The following is a 14,004-nucleotide window of genomic DNA, read 5'->3' on the forward strand; positions in this document are numbered from 1 at the left end:
TCTTCGAGTAAATAATAGTCGTGGGAGGGTGGGCCTTCTCATGTAGCTTTCCTTCGATGCAAGCACTGCAAGCACGATCTTTGGCAAAACTAACATTTGTTAGTCCACGTACATGGCCCCCCTTGAGAAGACTTTGCAAAGATCTCATATTGACATGGGCTATACGGCGATGCCAAAGCCATCCCACGTCAACTTTAGCCATTAGGCATGTCGTGGTCTTAGTGGGTCGCTCCGAGAAGTTAATCACATAGAGACCGTTCTCGACATGCCAAACAAAGGCTAGTTTAAGAGTCTTGCTCCACAAGAGGGGCACGATATCAATATCAAAGAAAGTAGCAAAGCCCATAAGTGCAAGTTGACGAACGGAAAGTAAGTTGTATGCAAGGGACTCAACAAGCATGACTTTGTCGATCGTGAGATCATGAGAAATGACAACCTTGCCAAGACCCAACACCTTAGAAGACGAGGCATCACCCCACTCGACATTGGTGGGCATATATGGAATCTTGTGCACATCCACCACCAAGTCCTTGCTTCCGGTCATATGATTGTAGCTCCACTATCGAGCAACCATGATCCCCCACCGGAAGCAAACACCTACAAGAGATCAATGCTTGGTTTTAGGTACCCATTTTGTAATGGGTCCTTTGATCTTAGTGACAAGGGTCTTAGGAACCCAAATAGACCATTCAATCTACTCATAAGGAGAACCAACAAATTTAGCATAAACATGTCCATCACTAGCACGGCATAACACATAGGAAGGGTTAAGGTCGCCGGCTTTGTTGGAAGGGGTGGCATTGCCTTTCTTGACACCACCACCCTTCACATTGTTCTTATTCTCCTTAGAATCACCCTCTCCCTCTTTCACAAAAGTTTTCTTGAAAGGAGGAGGTCGTTTGGCCTTGTCATTCTTCTTCTTGTTCTTGGACTTGGGTACGAACCCAATCCCTTCCTTGGCCACAACTTCCTTTTGATTGCTCAAAAGGTCGTTGGGGTTCTTCTCACCTTGTATGCACGACACAAGGCCTCTGTCAAGTTGCTCCTTAAAATTTGCATTCTCCTCAACAAGATGCACATGCTCACAACAAGGGTTAGTAGAATTTGCATTATCAATTAAAACCATATGAGGAAAAGTGGCTTTCTCCTTGGTTAGCTTCACTTGGAGTTGATCATGAGACTCTTTAAGACTAGCATGAGTACCCTTCAAGGCCTTGTGAGCCTTGTCAAGTATATCAAACTCCTCCTTGAGTCTAGCAAGATCAATCCCAAGTTTGGCCTTCTCGGAATTTAGCACACAAGATACAACAAGAGCATGATCAAGATTTTTCTTTAATCTAGCATGATCACATTGTATGACTCCTCGAGAGCCAAACGATGACCATGCTCTTCCTAAAGAGCATTAGAGAGATCCAATATCTCATCGGCATAGTCAAGACTATGCCCCTCCATCTTAGAGATGGTTTCTTCGTGAGCCTCGATCATGTAATTGGCTTCACCAAGTTGTTCCAAGAGAGCAACAAAGTGCTTCTTGGACTTACCCTTGAGCTTACTCATAAAAGACTCAAATTCATTTTCTTCCTCATTAGGCCCCTCACTTTCATCAATGCAATCTGTCAATGAAGGATTAGTAATGATGGTAGTTTTGATGTCGGGGGTTACCTTGTTGGTGGCTTTAGCCATGAGGCACTTGGCGGTGATGTTCTCATTGGGTGAGTCGAAGAGGGGCACCCGTGGAGTTGTAGCAATGGCCACGGAGGCCATGGCAACCAAGTCACCGTCTTCATCATCATCATCATCATCATCCTCATTGTATTCTTATTGCACCACCAACCCCTTCGGAGGAGTCTTCTTGGTGAAGTTGCTCTTGTTGGGGAAAGACTTGGCCTTGTCTTTTCGGATGAGCTTGCCACCATTGTCTTCCCTCTTCTCATATGGGCACTCCGCACACAAAGTGGCTCACATTTCCACAATTATAGCAAGTCCTCACTCGTTGCTTGCCCTTCGCACCACTTGAGTTGTTCTTGTTAAAGTTGGGCCTCGTGTTCTTCTTGCTCCAAAATTGCCTTGAAGCAAGAGCCATGTGCTCATGATAAGCATATTTTGTAACTTCGGGATTGCTCTCTTCTTATTCCTCTTCATCCTCTTCTTCCACACTAACCTTGGCCTTCAAAGAAAGGTTGGGCTTATTAGCTCCTTGAGAGCACAACACCGCATTGTCGGCGGTTTTGTCCAAGATCCTCATAGCCACACACTCATCCAACACTTTGCTTGAGGACAAGGTGTGGAAGTCCGGCCTTTGACGGATGACGGAGGACATGGCCTTGTGTTAAGGCATCATGGCCTTGAGAAATTTGCGCTTGATCCAATTGTCATCCGTATCCTTGCTCCCATGATCTCGGAGTGAGACCGCGAGAGTGGTTAGCCTCTGGTAAAGCTCATGAGGTTCTTCATCCTCATTCATTGCGAACTCATCGGCCTCATCTTGCACCACTTCATAGTTGGAGCGTTGAATGCTTGCGCTTCCCTTGTAAAGGGAAATGACATGTTGCCATGCTTCCTTGGCCACGGTGAAGGGTCGGAGATGAGCAATATCTTCGTGTGGAATTGCATCTTGGATGATGAAGAGAGCGTTCTCATTGAATTTATTATCCGCGGCTTCTCTAGGGGTGAAGTTGCTTCGGTCATGCGGATAGAAACCTTCTTCAATGATTCTCCAAAGATTAGTATTAACATGGTTTAAATGATGCTTAAAGCGATAAACCCAAGCATCAAAGTCCTCATTTTTCACAATCTTAGGGGGAGAACCGGCATGATCCAAATGAGTGGAAGGAACCGGTCCACCATAAGTAAGCGGAGGTTCCACATGGGCAAAGATGCCGTTTCCACTTCTACCACTAGATAAAGGAACTTTGTCATTAGTAGCTTCCCCCTTGTCGGAGTCAGCATCCGTCACCTTGTTAGTGGGATCGACCACTTCCAACGGTGCGGTGGGTAATTTAAGACCATCAAGAAAGTTCTTAAGCATGCCTTTAACCTCGGCAGTCATGGAGGTTTTCAATGTGTCCAAAGCCACATTGAACTCCACACGAGAGACCAAGGTTCCCCCATTGGCCGTTGACAAGGACGGAATCACACCGGGGTGCTCCTCCTCACCGTCTATGGAGTCAACCATACTCTTCGGACGATAAAGTCCTTAATAAAGAGACGAGGCTCTAATACAAATTGAAAGGATCGATATAGTTGACTAGAGGGGGGGGTGAATAGGCAACTAACAATTTTTAGCTTTTCTTTACCAATTTAAACGTTGCATCAAAGTAGGTTGTCTAGATATGCAACTAGGTGAGCAACCTATATGATGCAACAACAACAAGCACAAAAGCAAGCAAGGGATACCACACAATATAAGCTTGCAGAAGTAAAGGTACGAGATAACCAAGAGTGGAGCCGGTGAAGACGAGGATGTGTTACCGAAGTTCCTTCCTTTGAGGGGAAGTACGTATCCGTTGGAGCGGTGTGGAGGCACAATGCTCCCCAAGAAGCCACTAGGGCCACCGTATTATCCTCACGCCTTCACACAATGCGAGATGCCGTGATTCCACTATTGGTGCCCTTGGAGGCGGCAACCTTACCTTCACAAACATGGTTGGGGCAATCTCCACAACTTAATGGAGGCTCGCAACAACACCACGAAGCTTCACCACAATGGAATATGGCTCCGCGGTGACCTCAACCGTCTAGGGTGCTCAAACACCCAAGAGTAACAAGATCCGCAAGGGATTAGTGGGGCGAATCAAATTTCTCTTGGTGGAAGTGTAGATCAAGGCCTTCTCAACCAATCCCTAGAGAATTAACAAGTTTGATTGGCTAGGGAGAGAGATCGGGCGAAAATGGAGCTTGGAGCAACAATTGAGCTTAGGGATGGAAGAGGTAGTCAACTCGGAGAAAAAGACTCCCCTTATATAGTGATAGAACAAATCCAACCGTTATCCACTTACTCAGCCCGCGACGAGCGGTACTACCGCACCCGACAAGCAGTACTACCGCAAGGCCCTGCGGTACTACCGCTGCCGCGGCAGGAGCTAGCCCAGGCCTGTAGCAAAGGAGCTGAGGGCGGTAGTGCTGCTGGCGCGGTACTACCGCTCCCCCTTGCGGTACTACCGCAAGGCAGGGTTGGTCTAGACTGTGAAGGCACGGACATATAAAAATACATCTGTGGCTACTTCCGCTGAGTTTCAATCTATGCAAAAATCCGACACGGTACTACCGGATGCCTGGAGCGGTACTACCCCACAGAGCGCGGATGTAAAAAATTACATCCGCCCCTAATTCCGCTCATGCTGCTGTGCCTGGCCAGAGCTCACGGTACTACCGTGCCCATGGAGTGGTACTACCGCGTAGGGTGCGGATGTAAAAAATTACATCCGCCCCTACAACCGCTCGAGCAGCTAAGCCTGGCCTGAGGCCACGGTACTACCGCTCCCAAGGAGTGGTACTTCTGTGAGCACCTGCGGTACTACCGCACCTGATGCCGGTACTACCGCAAGGGCCTGCGGTACTACCACTTCGAAGAGCAGTACTACTGCATGCCCTAGTTCAGCAACACTAGGAGTCCTTCATTTTGCAGAGACATGGAGAAACTGAGGATGCCCCAAAGAGCCAAAGGAATGGTGGTGCAAAAAGGAACAGACGTGTACGTGTTGATTCCACCCAAACCTTTCCAACGTGGACCCCCTCTTAATAGTACGGCTTTCCTACGACTCAAATCCACCGAAAAGAAACGTAGAGAAATGCCGTCTTCAATAGTCTTTGAGGGGCACAAAACTATCTTGTGCTTAGACATGGTATATCTGAAATGCTCACTGCACACGATTAGTCCACAAAAGCATTGTCATCAATCACCAAAACTACAAAGGGATAAATATGCCCTTACAGCTTCCCCACGGCCCGTGTTGAATGCATGACATGGGGGTCGTGCGTGGGGCGGTTGCAGCACGTCTGCATCACGTTGTGGTAAATGGTGAAGAGGCGGCCCGCGTCTTCCCCATAAAAAGGAAAACTGCAGGGGCGCTGCTCATTTACCCTCTGCGCCCTCCCCAATCTCGGAACCGTCGCTCCCTTCTTCTTCCTCAAGCTCTTGCCTTTGCTCACCGCCACCGCGCCCTCATTGTCCTTAATGGCTCATCCCCTCTCAGCCGCTATGGCGCCCAAGACAGGCAAGGGCAAGGGAGCGGTCAAGGATGTCGGGGAGAAGGAGGCGCCGGAGATCGAGTTGGCGGCGCTTCTGACGCAGCACGCCTACTTCCCCTCGACGGTCGATGTAGTCCACCTCAGGGACTACATCAGGCCCCTGTGGGGGAGGGAGACGACTGGGCACCCTGCCACGTGCAACGTCCCCACCGATTTCGCCAAGGCCGGCCCAAATCGGTACCCCTTCTTCCTCGACTACTTCTCTTGCGGTCTCTGCCCCCTTTCTTAGATTTTTTCAACGACATCATGCACACCTATGGCTTCCATCTTCTGGATCTTACACCGAATGTCGTGGCGTGCATGGCCTTCTTCGCCCATCTCTGCGAGGGCTTTGCCGGAGTGCTCCCCAGCACGGCGCTCTTCCTCCACTACTTCTACCCTCATATCCAGCAAGGGGGTGCCATCTCCGGCTGCATCACCTAGATCCTGAGGTCCCAGGAGGAGGGCACGTACCCGGAGGGCGCCCAGAAGGAGAGGTGGGAGGAGTGGTGGAGCCGGTGGTGCTGGATCGAGGAGGAGGATCCACGGGAGTTCTGCCGGGTTCGCCGGAGTCCGCCGGTCCGCCGCAAGGACTGGAGCAACCTCAACGCCAATGACAAGAAGCTCTTGATCACCACCACCAGGATCCATCGCCTCACCGAGGCCAGGCTCACCCTCGAGATGATCGGGACCGCTTTCATCTGCCGCCGAATCGCCCCTCTGCACAACAAGGGGAGGCCAGCGTGGATCTACAGGAACGTGGCTGACATCATGAGGCTCCGCCCGGGCTTGAAGCATAACTTCACGATGATGGGGCATGCTCATTTTTACCAGCGGCTCTTCCAGCTCAGGGTGGACGATGACGGCAGGGCTGAGAGGACCGGCAGGACCGAGAAGGCAGGCAAGGCCGTCAAGGCATCTCTGTTTGGGTTGCCGGTGGGAGTGGTCCCGTTGAGAAACAACTCTCGCCAGACCGCCAGCATCGCCATGATGCCGGACCTCAACGCACACGGCCTCTATCTGCTCTGGGACGAGCCAGAAGCGGAGGAGGTGCAGGCGTTCTTCGACAAATTGTCGGAGAAATACATCCGCGATGAGCCGCTGCTCATCCGTGACACCACAAAGGAGGATCTCGACTACATCGCCACCAAGGCGGAGGAGGCGACACTCGCCAAGGAGGCTGGCAGTGCCGACACCATGGAGGACGAGGCTGACACGGCCGCGGAGGAGAAAGAGCTCGCCGGATGGGCAAAGTCTGCTGGGGAGGCTAGCAGCGTCGGCGCCGGGCCCCCCCTCGTTGAAGACGTGGTCGAGGAGTCGGCCGAAGAAGAGGCCGAGGCTGACGACCGCTCGGCCACAGGGAAGAGACGCGTCCTGCGGTGGGCTAGCTCCAGCAAGCCGGTCCGGCCCGGCAGGACCGCGCAACGGCAACAGGTCTAGGAGCAGTCCGTGCGCCATACGAGGGCCGCAGCGACGAAAGCAACAACAGCGAAGAAGTCGGTGAAGGCCGCGGTAGCGAAGAAGACGTCGGCCGCTTCCTCCTCGTCCAAGCGGCGCTGGACCCCATCCCCTTCCCTTTCCCCTTCGGATGGCACCCCGGAAGTCGCTTTTGACCTTGGGTCCTTTAGCCCGAAGAGGAAGAGGAAGCTAGTGGAGGAGGAGGTGGAGGACGAGTAAGTACTCCGCCCCCATCATATCCTGACCCCACGCCTGTGCTGTCCTTTTTTTGACTTGTTGTTATCTTCACAGGGACACGGAGACGTTGGCCCAGAGGGTGGCGAAGAGGGCCAGGGCTTCAGCGGGCGACAAGCCCCAGGCGAGCACTTCGCGCACGCCGGAGTTGGTAGTGATCAGCCCAGACAATAGTCCTCGACACAGCCCCCAGTTTAGCCCCCAGCGTGAGTTCATTACTCATCCCTCACTGATGGGCGTTGGGGCAAGATCCCTTGGTGCTAACCTTTCTGGGTTTGTAGGAGGAGAGCAGCAACAGGAGGAGCCGCTGAGGGCCACCCCCAACACGCCTCCCCCATCGACCACGCCACCCAGGGGGGCGTCCCCGGCAAGGGCACCAAGCACTGAGCCCGCGCGTACGGAGGAGGAGGAGGCGAATTTGGGTGGTGGTGGCTCCATCCCGGCAACGAACGTTGGATGGGAGGGAACCACTTCTTCCCAGCTTGGCACGGTTAGGTGGACTGCCTCCTGTCCCTGTCTTTTCTTCTTCTTCTTTTTTTTGAACCTTGATTTTGGCCTTGTCTCATTCTCCTTCTTGGTATTCGACAGACCAGGAGGATATTGATACCGTCATCGAGGAGGTCGCTAAGGACGCCGAGCCAAGGCCGACAAGATTGCTGCAGAGGAGGCCACCAAGACCGCCGCTGAGGAGGCCGCCAAGGGGCCTGCCGAGGAGGCAGGCAAGGCCGCTGCCGAAGAGGCCGACAAGGCTGCCGCTGAAGAGGCCGGCAAGGGGCCTGCCGGGGAGGAGGTGGCTGATGACCAACCTTCCTCCCCTACAGCCCCTACCCCAGGCAAGTACCTGAAGGTGGAACGACGGTGGAGCCTCGGCAGGTGTGGGCCTAGTTGCGGCCCCGCAGATGTCCCCGGCAAGGGTCTTGTCGGGGTCTCGCAGGTGTCCCTGGCAAGGGTCTTGCCGGGGGTCTTGTGAGCGTTCCCGGCAAGGGTCTTGCCGGGGGTCCCCGTTTTCTGGTTCTCATCTAGTCTTGTATGTTCTTGGTCTTCACAAAGATCTGCATGCCACCATGCTGGCGCCTCCCGAGCCTTGGTTCCAATGTTGTCGATGGTGTCGGAACTCTTGGTCTCAAGGGTGGCGGCTTCGCTAGTGTGGGGCAGATTTCCCGGCAAGGCTCTTGCCAGGGCTACGCAGGCTGCCCCGGCAAGGCTCTTGCCGGGGGAAAGCCCACCTTGTCCCTTTGCTCCTCGCGCTTCTGTCTTGGCGCTGCTCTGGTTGTCTTGTGTCTTCGCTTCTTCTGCCCCGCCAAGTGTGGCCACAGGTGCGGCTACAACTTCCCGTGCACAAGTAAAGGGGTACAAAAGGCCCCTACTTTTGTACACCGACAAAGGCAGATCAATATTTAGACACTACTGCAGGATGCTGCTAACGCGACACTACGATCAGAGACCCTTCGATGAAACTGTGTGCGATGCAATAATCGCAAACGATGATGTAAAAACCCATAAAAAAGGTGCAAAACATTTGCGATGATGGATGCATCAAACACGGTTCAGATTTTAGTTGCGTGTGTGATGCAGGGCGTACGGTTCAGCTCAATGAACTGTTTGCGATGAGGCAGAAGAACAGAAACGAGCAGCCAGATGAAGGTGTGTGCGATATACGGCATACTGTTCACCCAGATGAACAGTTTGTGATATGGCGGAACAAAAGAAACGGTCAGCCAGATCAAGGTGTGTGCGATAGAGGGCAAATAGTTCACTCGGATGAACTGTTTGCGTTGATCTAAGATAACAAAAATGGTTCAATATAACAAGATGTGTGTGATACGCGACAAACAGGTATGTAATCAGAAATGTGTGTGAAGACCAATAATAACACAAACGATTGTTGCTAATAAGATGCATGTGTTGTGCGACGTGATATGCATTGTCTACACAACATCTATTGGCTATTGGGCGACGGGCGGTCATCCGGGTATGCCATAAGGATGCGAGGAGGCATCCTATATCAGCAAGGACTAGCTGTTCCACCAATAGCTCATCTAAGAGAACTCTCAAGTTAACTGTGCTCAGCCTGGAGCAGCCATTAGATGTGTGACTGGACGGGAAGTTGTCTTCATGTTTAATTAACTGATGGGATGGGTCATAGAGGTCAAATAAAATGACCTCTATGATCCATCCCATCAGTTAAATTAATCTCGAGGTCCTTGTTTTTTATTTTTTTTATTTTGTTAACACATGTTAAAGAAGGTCTACCACATAACTTTTTGAGAATGTGCGATACATGGCATACAGTTGATCCATCCAAGCTGTTCGTGATGGAATAAGCTGTGTGTGTTGTGGGCAAACACTTGCTGGTATACAACCGTTTGCGATTGATGAATTCATCACCGACAGGTTCCCTAGTGTGGTCCGTGTTCATTTGATCATCATCTACTTCTTGTGCTAGCTCAATGTTCCTTCTATGCTAAGTTTCCATTAATTGATGGCGTTTTATGAACACGCCACCATTTTCTGCCATTTCCTCACCTGTTTCCCGCCACCCAATGATATTGCTCATAAACCTAGGCGGTGTGCGACGCACGGAGGCAACAAGCTCAGCCTATAGCACATCCACCTTTTCCAAGCATACCAACCCACCAAAGCGCCACCTCTGCCATCAACCTCGTCGACGAGGAAAACGAGAAGGCGCCATGGCCCGTCGAGGTCGAGGCGCTCCCCGGCAACGTGATGGACGATGCCATGATGCGTGTCATCGCCAGGGTTGAGCAGACCCTTGGCGCATGGCGCTTCAGCACCACGGATCAAGATAAGCATGTCAGAGCCGAGAGCCTGCAGCTCACCGCAACATGATCGATGGCGCGCCGCAGAGCAAGATAGGCGCGTCCGCGCCGATAGGCTGCGGCTCGCCGCACGGTGAAACCATTGGAGCGCCGCAAAGCGAGAGGCGTGGCGCGCTGCACAGCAAGAGCGGATCCATCGGCGCTTGTGTGCTGTCGACAGGGAGTCGCAGCTGGGTACACGTCCCGTCGGTACCCCCCATTCCACTCCAGGAGTGGGCAGAGGCCCTTTGTGCCATACTTGATCCAGAGGCCGGCCGTGCCATACTTTCACCGGATGCCCGTCGCGCCATTCGCATGGGTCGCGTCGTTCGCCTTGTCCATGGCCCGCCCGATGCCACGCGCTAGTCGGTAGGCTCGACCGCCTCCTTGGCCCAGGTGTCCACCTGGGCGCAGTAGAGGAACATGGCCATCGCATCCTCGAGCTGGTGATCTTTGATGAAATAGCCAACTTGGAGCTCGAGATCGCGGTCCAGATGTACCGCGAGCGTGTCGACCGCTTGGACGAACGCCTGCACGAGTTCAGGCAGAGCCAAGAGCTACCGTAGGCAAGGGCTGCTGGTCATGGTCTCATGCATGTGTTTTATTTTGTTGAGTCGTTTCAACGTCAGCAATCATAATATTGCTCTGTTTATTGCTTTGTTTCAATGTGTGTACTCTGTTTTCCGTTCTTATATGTTTTGTTTCAATGTGTGTATATACGCTTTCCATTCTGTATATGTTTATGATAACAACTAGATACAAATTAGTATACAAAAACAGATATAAAATGGAATTCATAATATATATTAATTGTTCATTACTTCATCACAGAATATATATAATATCATCACATATACATGATGATACTTAACTACTAGGTACAATGCATAAAATTCAAAACAAACAATACTAAAACTAATAATCCCTCCTGGGGGCAGTATTCCGGCAGCCCCTCGCCAGTAGCTCCCTTGTGTGCGGCGTCTTCCCAGCGCGGAGGCAGTACTCCGCCTCCTCCGCCTCACAGTGCTTGAAGTATCGATCTGGCACTTGCTGGCGGACGAGCACGAATGATCTTGCCATTTTGTTGGGCGCCCACTGGAGCTCCTTGTCGGTAGCATGCTAGAGCTTATCAGCCCACCTCCATGCAGCGATGACGCACCTAGCGCCTTTGACCTTCCTTGCGAAGTACCCGTCTTTGTACACCTCCTCCGCACGACGACGCGCCCGCCCCCAAACTCCACCGCCTCCTTTTTCCAGGTGGCACCACGGGCTTCACAGGCCGCCTGGTACCTGGCTTCCTCCTCCGCCATCCCCTTCTTGAACGCCACTTGCCTGGCTTTCTCAGCCGGCGGCAGCGTCTTCCACAGACAAAGATTGTACTGGCCCCAAAACCAATCCAAAGTTGGGGGGTCCAGCGCAACCTTGTCCAGCGACGCGTAGGGGTCCTCCTCATCGCTGCTCTTCAACTGAGCATCCTCGGGGGGCGGTGAATCCTTGTCGGCGCGTGGGCAGACCGGCGGCGCCATGGCAGAGATTTGAGAGAGAGGGCGAGCGAGGGGAGGATGTAGATGAGAATACAGGCGGGACGATGTGAGCAAGGTAGTATTTATTGGCGGCCGGAATCTAGATCGACGGGAACAGTACACACGCCGGTCGCCAGAATTTACGAGTATTGTAGTTTGAATTACACACGATTCCCGCAAAAAAATCCATTTGTGAACTTAATAGCTGACGGTTTCCAATACAGAACCGTGTCTGATTAATAACACCCGCCACTCACCTTCCAAAACTCGAGGCACGAAATAGAGTGGCAATCGTGTGGGGGCTGTTGTCTTGCCAGATCTTTACATTTTCTTTTTTGAACACCAGATATTTACATCGTCTGATGATTTTTTAACTCGCACACAAGTACACAAAAATATGATTTTTCAAACCGTTATGGTTAGCCGTTGCATGTAGATGTAGTTCAAATTTGAATTACGATCATTAAATGGCTAGAAAATCACTTAAATGTCTTTTAAAGGTCAAATGACCCCTAGAATTTTCCAAATTTTCACATGACAGTTGTAGTTGCGCACGTTAAACGTAGAAAATATTTGAAGGCTGTAAGAGGAAGCTACCTCCCGTTCGTCATCAAACATGCATTGTTCCCTCTCGGAACCACGAGCCTTCTAGTGAGTTGCTCCGGTTTGTGAGGGGTGTGTGTCCAAACTTTCGTCAAACAGAGAAATTTTTTTACCACATCATCTTGGTGGCATGACATTACATCAAGCAAGGTTTCCTGTTTTTCTGATCATTTTTTAATTATTTGGAATTAAAATGCCATGGCACTCCATGCATGTGTCCATGCCCTGAGACCAATATGTTTGAAAATTCCTTCTAATTTATTGCACATGGAATTAACTCGCACACAAGTACGCGAATATGATTTTTCAAACTGTTATGGTTAGTCGTTGCATGTAGATGTAGTTCAAATTTGAATTACGGTCATTAAATGGCTAGAAAATCACTTAAATGTCTTTAAAAGGTCAAATAACCCCTGCAAATTTCCAAATTTTCACATGACAGTTGTATTAGTGCACGTTAGACATAGGAAAAAGTGAAGGTCGTAAGAGGAACCTATCTCCCGTTCATCATCAAACATGCATTGTTCCCTCTCGGAACCACGAGCCTTCTAGTGAGTTGCTCCGGTTTGTGAGGTGTGTGTGTCCAAAGTTTCGTCAAGCAGGCCAATTTTTTACCACATTATCTTGGTGGCATGACATTACATCAAGCAAGGTTTCATGTTTTCTGATCATTTTTCAATTTTTTGGAATTAAAATGCCATGGCACTCCATGCATGTGTCCATGCCGTGAGACCAATATATTTGAAAATTCCTTCTAATTACTGCACATGGAATTAACTCGCACACAAGTACACAATATGATTTTTCAAACCGTTATGGTTAGCTGTTGCATGAAGATGTAGTTCAAATTTGAATTACGGTCATTAAATGGCTAGAAAATCACTTAAATGTCTTTAAAAGGTCAAATGACCCCTGAAATTTTCCAAATTTTCACATGACAGTTGTATTAGTGCATGTTAAATATAGAAAAAAAATTCACATGACAGTTGTCTTTAAAAGGTCAAATGACCCTTAGAATTCTCCAATTTTACACATGACAGATATATTAGTGCACGTTAAACATAGAAAAAAATTTGAAGGCCGTAAGAGGAAGCTATCTCCCGTTTGTCATCAAACATGCATTGTTCCCTCTCGGAACCATGAGCCTTCTAGTGAGTTGCTCCAGTTTGTGAGGGATGTGTGTCCAAACTTTCGTTAAACAGGCCAAGTTTTTACCACATCATCTTGGTGGCATGAAATTACATCAAGAATGTTTCATGTTTTTCTGATCATTTTTTAACTTTTTGGAATTAAAATGCCATGGCACTCCATGCATGTGTCCATGTCGTGAGACCAATATGTTTGAAAATTCCTTCTAATTTACTGCACATGGAATTAACTCGCACACAAGGACACAAATATGGTTTTTCAAACCGTTATGGTTAGCTTTTGCATGTACATGTAGTTTAAATTTGAATTACGGTCATTAAATGGCTAGAAAATCACTTAAATGTCTTTAAAAGGTCAAATGACCCCTGAAATTTTCCAAATTTTCACATGACAGTTGTATTAGTGCACGTTAAATATAGAAAAAAATTGAAGCCCATAAGGGGAAGCTATCTCCCGTTCGTCATCAAACATGCATTGTTCCCTCTCGAAACCACGAGCCTTCTAGTGAGTTGCTTCGGTTGGGTGTGTGTCCAAACTTTCGTCAAACATGCCAAAAAATTTACCACATCATCTTGGTGGCATGACATTACATCAACCAAGGTTTCATGTGTTTCTGATCTTTTTTTATTTTTTGGAATTTAAATGCCATGGCACTCCATGCTTAATTGTGTCATAGCCATTAGACCAATATGTTTGAAAATTCCTTCCAATTTACTGCACATGGAATTAAATCACACACAAGTACATAAAATATGACTTTTCAAACCGTTATGGTTAGTTGTTGCATGTACATGTAGTTCAAATTTGAATTACGGTCATTAAATGGCTAGAAAATCACTTAAATCTCTTTAAAAGGTCAAATGACCCCTGAAATTTTCCAAATTTTCACATGACAGTTGTATTAGTGCACATTAAATGTAGAATAAATTTCAAGGCCGTAAGGGGAAGCTTTCTCCTGTTCGTCATCAAACATGCATTGTTCTCTCTTG

This window comes from Triticum aestivum, chromosome 4D, assembly GCF_018294505.1.
Source record: "Triticum aestivum cultivar Chinese Spring chromosome 4D, IWGSC CS RefSeq v2.1, whole genome shotgun sequence".
Taxonomy (NCBI): Eukaryota; Viridiplantae; Streptophyta; class Magnoliopsida; order Poales; family Poaceae; genus Triticum; species Triticum aestivum.